Below are 7,969 nucleotides of genomic sequence, written 5' to 3'. Positions count from 1 at the left end.
GTCTTGCGTGCTTTTTGTTTCTGCTGCTGCTTTTGGCTCGCGGCGCTACGAGAAATGTTTCCCAGCAGGTTTATAAAAAGAAATTAACGGCTCTTTTTCTTACTTTTACTGCCCGCCATCCCCCGCAATACCCTTGCAGGCTGCAAATCGTTTAATGAGCATGTGACTGTTATTCAAACCGTGAGTCTGACTGCGACTGTGACTGTGACTCCGGTTGTGACTATGTGTGTGTGTGTGTGTGTGTGTGACTTGAACTGGCGAATGTGCTGACGCTGCCAAAAAGGCTGCCGGCCATAATATGTGCCTGTTGGCCACTTTTTTGTCGCGTCATGCGATTGATATAATAGTATATCATTTCATGGGCTAGTCGGTAGTGGGGAAAATGGAAATGGAAATGGCACTGAAATAAGTTTCCCATAAAACTTGCACAATTGCCATTTGTATGGGTGGCGCCCTCTGGCGGCGAACCGTTTCAAATTAATTGAGTTGTTTTGTCGGCTGCTTAAATATTTAACTTTGGCCATGGCCTTTTGTTGCCTGGCTGGTTGGCTGGCTGGATAGCTGGTTCGTGGTTGATCCTTTTGCTGCTTAGTTGGTCACTTGGGAGAACACACACACACGCACATACTATACACACACATGGACGCACGCACACCTCCTGCCCCTGGGCCATATTCACCTGTGCGAAACTTTTGGCATTTTGGTATTTATGGCTCATGTGGCGCTGCTGCATAAATCACTGACAATGTAAACATGCGTCTGCCTCAATGCCCAGATACGTAAGCCCGTCGCCCCGCTGCCGCTGCCACAGCATTTGTATGTGCTGGTCAGGCCAAATGGCCAAAAGTGTTGACCACAATTAATGTTATGAGATAAGTTTATAAAAGCGCACGGCTCGCTGCGCTCAAAAGCCTGTCAGAGCTCCTGCCAGCTCGACAGTCCCAGCAAGTCCTTGCCGCAGTCCTGTTGCCCGCGTCTCCTGTTAATAAAATGCAAGACAGCAGCAACTGCGAGCTTTCCGTGCTGCCTGGGCGGCATTCGGGGTCATTCGGTGCTGCCTTGGCTAGCCACCCTTAACGCAGCTCGCAACATGCAACGGAAATTAGGTATCGTTTACATGGACGCCGCTACCTTTTGTTGCCTCCTTTGCCGCACTTTTATCGCCACATTCACATTCACATTCCCACCCATAGCCTCATCTACATCCACATCCACATCCATTATGCACCTTTCCAGCGTCTGACCTTTTGTACGCTGCTCGCAAAGGCGCATAATAACTGGTAGATTTGTCAAAATGCCTCAGCGACTGCCATTTTAAACCGGATGTTGCCAAACATTTGCTCCAACATTTTTTTTTCTCCTTCAACAATTTTTTTTTTTTGTGTTGTTGTGAAATATTGTCCATGTCAATTCTGGCTTGAGCATGGGCTAATGGTCTTGCCCAGCAGCTGGGTGGGGGCAAGGGAGTCGAATAGTCTAGTCTTCAACTGATTTAACTTAACTTTAAAACGATAAATTCTTTTATGTACAGGAAATAACCAGTATCCAGCACTTGACTACCTTAACATATGTATATTATTTTTATAAAAATATTTATGCGGGAATTTTGACAACATTTAGCAATTGACTTTTGAGTGATTGCCAAATGATAGTCGTGATCCCCACCTGATTATAATCGGACATATTTTAACCGAGATTTTCAAGCAATAGAGTTTAAAGAGTTCAACAAGGAATATCATACCTATAGACTTTAGAAGTTCCTTTAAAATGTTATAGTTAAAGTATCTCGAATTTTTATACAGATCAGGCTATAAATGAATAGTCTGTTCTATCTGTCAATCAACCAGCTGGGCTTCCACTTGAACTTCCCAGCTGTCAGACATGTAAGCAAGTATTTTAGTCAAAAACGCAGGCCTTTAGCCGAAAACAAGCCAAAATTGCTGCCTAACCTCTTGTTAAATAACTATTAGAAGCCGTTTGCTCTTGACTTAAGGGAGAATCAACTTAACCCATTAATTGCTGCCTGATTGTTATGCTCCTCGCGTACTTTAAAGCCAAGTGCAGTAAGCCACACTTTCCGCTTCACCCACTCCCCGGCACACTGCTCGCCACTCGCATAAAACCCAAAATTCATATGGTATACCAAAAATGTGCCGACAAAATTTGTGGCAGCAACAGCGGCGGCAGCTTCCATCGCGTCGGCGGAGACAGTCAAGCAAACAATGGAGATGCGAAATGTTGTCTGAAAGAGGAGTGTGGGGGAGTGAGGTGGCGTGGGGAAACTAGCTACATGCAAGCGTAACCATATAGGATGCTAAATGAAGCTGTCTGCCCGCCCACACACTCACACACACTCACACTCAAAAGTGTGTGCGGGTGAGTCCTTGTTGCCTCTCGCAGGACTCGCTGGCTGTGTGACTAATGTCATTTTGGCATGCCAAGCGCGCACAAACACGCAAACATATCAAACGCTATAACGGTATAACTATAGTGAGCATATGACTGATGGGGATCGGGGGTCTGAGGGGTTCGAGCTCGAGACATCAGCCACAACATGCTAAAAATTTACAGCCAAAAATGATACGCTTGCCACATTGCCGCTCATTAGAGTAAACTATGAATGAGCTGTCGCTTCCAAAGGGGGCTGGGGCATTATGGGAGGAAGGGGTACGTCGCAGTTTTGGCATATGAAAAGCTATTCCCCAGGGGCAATAACTTTGCCGAGTGTATTTACCTTTTGCCAATGATAAAGTAAATGCGATAGGTGAATATGCTCTTATGCTAAGGAGCAGGAGATAATGTCCTGGGGATGGGCATAAGTAGAGGGGAGCGGGGTGGACTGAACATGTAGGAAATTAATGTTTAAGCTTCACGCAAAAAGTTTTGCCCCGACAATGTGAGGTAGAGAGAGAGGGGAAGAGTAGAGAAAGTGAAAGACAGGCAAACATTTGATTTAATTATGAGTGGCAGCTATTGCTAAGAGCAGCTATCAGTTAGCACACACACGCACACACACTCGCAGTTGGCAAGGTGTTAGTCTGTTGATAATGCAAACAAACCGCCAACAAATAAGAAACGCAAAAGTTCAACTAAACAATATACTCAACGAATGTTAAATGCTCTTCCAAACAGCCTAAAGGGTAGCATGCACAATAAAGAAACAGCTAACTGCTTAGTGTAGTCGAAGGAGAGGAAGGAAGTGAGGGAGAGGGAGAGAGAGAGAGAGAGAGAGAGAGAGAGAGAGAGAGAGAGAGAGAAAGACAGAGAGAAAGACAGAGAGAAAGAGATATACAGACGTTAGATTTAGCATATAAAACTCCTTCACTTATTGTCAAATTTTGTCAACATTAGCTCTTACAGCCAAATTATGATTCAAGGTAAATTTAATCTGGATTCGATTTTTAAAAGGTGCCAAATTAAGCTCCTTTTAAGAGAACACGATCTGAATTAAGTTGTTCTATTGCAAAATCTATTGCAAATTAATGTGGCAGGCCATGGATCTTAGGTTCTGTCTGACTGGGGTCTGGATTCTTGGAGTTAAGAATTCTCGTTACATAAAACTAACCGCAAGAAAAGATTTACGTTTATTTATTTTCGTACTTTTAATATCTGCTGAATTACAGATAAATATGCACATAAATCGTATAATATAAAATAAAATTATATACAGAAGTGGCTTGAAATTAGTCTGACCTTCAATTGGAAAATGTCAGGTATTACCCAGGCTAACTGTAAAAGTCAAAGCAATCCTTCGGATAGGGCATTCAAAGAAGTCAAGTTGCGTGCGTGGATATCTGTGACTGCTTGTCAAACTGACACTGACAGTTGCCTAAGTGGCAACTTAATTTCTTAATTGTCAACTCAAAACTTTTATCGTGCACCTGCCAGTAAGCCGGCCCCCTGGTCTGCCCTGGGGCGGGGGTGTTGGAAAACTATTTGGATAGAGTGAAAATGTCAACTTCTTGGCTGGCTTTTGGCGCTTCTCGGCATCAGCTGCGGTTTGTTTGCCTTTGACTGAGCCTGAGTTGTGTGAGTTGGCCAAGTTAGTGAGCTGCTCGTGCATGGATAGTTTATCAAGTTGCCAGTTAATTTTTGGCCAAGTGTAACTTCTATGCGTGCCCCCTCCGATCACCTCATTTTTGTCAAACTAAAAGCAAGTGACAAACTGGCAAAGTGACAGCACGCGGCCAAAAAAGTTTTCCATTTCCATTTCAGTTTCTGTTTCGATTTCCTTTTCAGTTTCAGTTTTCGTCTTTGGTTTTGGTTTTAGTTTCTGTTGCTGTTGCTGTTGCTGTTTCGGGCCACTGAATAATTGAGGGCAACTCGGCTGAGGAGCTCAATGTGCCCCCGGAAATAGTATTCGAGCACTTAAGAGCCGCCCTTATCATCCGGCGACTCGCCCCATTGCCCGTTTAATGCCTGTATAATTTAACGCCAGTTTAAATTTTAATTGTTTTAATGAAAATGTCGCTTGCGCCTTGTCATTTTCATAAAGTTTTTCAGTGTCGCGTCGTAGATTTTACACATTTTAATTCCAAAGCACACCACCACGCCCACCCACCCCTCGTTGACAGCCCTCGACCCGCCCATTTCCCAACAATTTGTTACAAATAATTATCATAACCTGATTAACATGAGCTCAGCAAGTGTTTCACTCGAGTGTGAGCGCAGGGGAGCTTCTTGGTGTGTGAGGTGGGAGGGGGAGGGGTTGTTGGGTGGCGGGCACAAGCGGAAGTAGTCATTGGCACTGGTAAAGCCCCCGTTTGCCCCCTTTTCAGACTCACCCCATTACGTCATTCGCTAGCCCCGCCCGCCCACTCGTCGCATGTCTTAATTTGTAAAACTTTTAAAATGCCGTCGCCGTTGTCGTTGTCGTTGCTGCTTATTTTTTATGCATGTTAAGAGCGACAATCTCAGCACACACACACACACACACACACACCCACGCACACATAGCAGGAGACACACTCTTAATTATGCCAAGTGCCAGCCGAGCTTTTGCTGTTGTTGCTGCTGCTGCTGCCGCCATTTGTTGTAATTTGGCGGTAGACGCGGCTGCATAATTAGAATTGTAAAAACGTATTTAACATTTTTGTTAATGCCAAAACCAGGACAGTCAGCTTAAGAGACAGACGGCTGCAGAGAGGGGGGAGACAGAGAAGGGGATGCATGAGTTGCATGTGTGGCATAAACAAGCGACGAGGCAGCTGCAAATGCACCTGGAACAAATACAGAACAGCGAGCAGAAAAAATACCCCAATGAACTAAAGATATTGCTGATTATAATAAAAACTATAATTATCTAAATAGTATATACTTATAACTATAAAAAAAATTAAAATAATAAAAACAAAAACAAACAACAGAATAAATCGAAACTTGAGAGAAAACTCTTGAATGTTTTTCGCATACGAGAAATACTTGTTCAATGTAGATTCCAGCATGTTATATAAAGCAAAAATATTAAAACAAATCTAATATAATATATAAATTAAATATACATAATAAAAATAGACATGGCTTATATCTGCACGTTTATCTACGTGACATGCTCATTCATCTTATTATACCCTGAAGCTGTTGTATGTAATAGGCAGAAGGAAGCATGTACGACCCCATTAAGTGCATATATTCATGATCAGCCTCATAAGCCTAGCCGATCTACCCAAGTAAGTCTGGCTGTCCGTCTGTCTATCCGTCTGTATGTCCGTCTGTCTGTACGCCCATCCGTTTGTATGAATGTGTCGATCTCAAAACCTAAAGGAGCTAGAGACTTGAAATTTTGAAAGTCGGTCCTTTCTGTTGTATTTGCCTCCATCAAGCTTTATTTTTTTTTTAAGATCAGGAATCGATACGAGTAAAGACAATAATGAAACAAGTATTCGCTCAGCTTATTGCAATATTCAAATACTCTTTTAAAGAATTAACAAATTAAACAAATTTGTTCGAACGTTTGACACGTTGACAATAATGTTTAATGAAGATTGATTTAAAAGCGAAAATACATGTGCATCTGTTTTGCTAATGGGGCTGCCGGATTCGAAAAACGGAAAGTCAGAGTATATTATTAAGCTAAGTAAGTTTTGGATAAAAAATAACCTTGGCTTTTTAATAGAGAGTTTTTCTTTTCTTTTCTTTCTAAGACAGATAGAAACAGAAGAAAATACATATACATAGATAAACTCCAAAATATGAGCCGATTATATGCATATTACCTCGCGCTTCTTCTTTTTTTTCAATATTTATTAGAAAAAAAGGGAAAAACATTTTTAAAATGAATAGCTATACAAAGGCCAATGAAAAACCAATCTATATGGCATTTTTCTGCGTCGGCTCCACTTCATGTCTTCTCTTTTTGCATCAGCCTCCCATTGTCCGGCGTTGTTTGTCGAGGACTTTCCCACAGCTGTCGCCAGCAATTTGCAACAAAATGCGGCACCTTTAAAGCGACGCATTCGCATACTAAACGACTGCAGCACAGAGGGGTAGTGCAGTGGGAAGTGGAGCGTGCGCCGATGGCCAACATCGACGTCGACTATCGAAGTCATTTAACCAAAAAGCGATTAATCTATAAACACATAAACAACATGCGCGCTGCCCCGACTGGGGCAAAAAGTAACAGCAGAGGCGAAAGAAAAAACTCAAATGGCCGACACTGAAAAATGTGCAAAATCAGTGAGAAAAATCGAAAATCAAGCGGCCCGAACAGTTCACGTCCTTGCCATGGTGCATGGTTCCTGCAGCTGCTGTTTGGTCCTTGCTTCATTGGCAGCCGCAGTGGGCGATGCGGCTCAGTTCTGGCATTTTATGCAAATGTTTTGGCCTCATGCAGTGTCGGAGCCGATTTCCGGCCATGTGTGACAGTGGCCAACGAACAGTGGCCAGGACTCAGATCCTGCCCAGCGGCCAGGCAATAAAAATAACGGCCGCCGCATCAACCGTCGCAAGCAAATAGGCAACAACAAGTGTGCTCTCAAAGTGCCACAAAAATTAAAACCATTTCTGGATACACTTTCAGAAATATAAGAACTATTCACATGTGCTATACATATATATAGCTCTGATAATCATTTATATGCTATATTATTATTTATTTAATTATAATTAAAAATTGTTATTTTAGGCTCTTCAGCAGGAACTGTTTTTTCGTTTAACTTGGCGCAAGTTTTGCTGTAGGCAATTCGCTTAAATTGAATAATGTTTCACTTGTTTTCAGGTGAATTCAAATCGCATATCGCATATGCATACTTATACTTGACTCATGTCTGTTAATTAATTCAATTAAAATTTAAATCATTTAATTAATTAAATTAAAGTGAACAGTAATATATGACATCACTGATCTGAACGTTAATGTAACTCTTTCGAGTTCTACCCTCCAGTATTTTGCATTTTGCATTTTGCTGTTGTTGTGGCCAGTGACCATTAAACGGTATTTGGCCATTTACAATTTATGAGGCCCAACAATGGCTACACATCCGGCCATGTATCGCATGCCCGGATCGCTTGTGTCGCAATCGATTGAGCCACATTTGGAGCTGGCATTGGGGCAGCTGCATCCCCATCGTCATCCTCATTGACGTCGACGGCGACGTCAACGTCATGTGGATGGGCCATGGTCCATTTCATATGTGCGCGATTATTGTTAAATGACTTCGGAGAACAACAACAACAACAACAGCGGCAACGGCAACAACAATGCGGCTATTTATGAATCTCGTTGCTGTTGTTGACCAAATGAAGCGTAATGGTCATATTTTTGTTTGACATGCCCCCAACTGCTGTCCGCGGTCTGCGGCACACGGTGCCAGCCAGTCGTACACGTTCGCATAATGTAAATATTCGTCTGGGCGGGCAACAAGAACAACAGGAACAGCTGTTGCAGACACCACGCACATTTTTTAAATATGTTCCTTTCTTTTTGCATTCAAAATTTGTGTAAAAATTAATTTTATAAATATACACTCCC

The sequence above is a fragment of the Drosophila novamexicana genome, unplaced genomic scaffold (genome assembly GCF_003285875.2).
Source record: "Drosophila novamexicana strain 15010-1031.04,08,12 unplaced genomic scaffold, DnovRS2.1 tig00001361-arrow-arrow-pilon, whole genome shotgun sequence".
NCBI lineage: Eukaryota > Metazoa > Arthropoda > Insecta > Diptera > Drosophilidae > Drosophila > Drosophila novamexicana.
The sequence above is the reverse complement of the archived record's forward strand: the minus strand, read 5'-3'. Positions refer to the sequence as shown.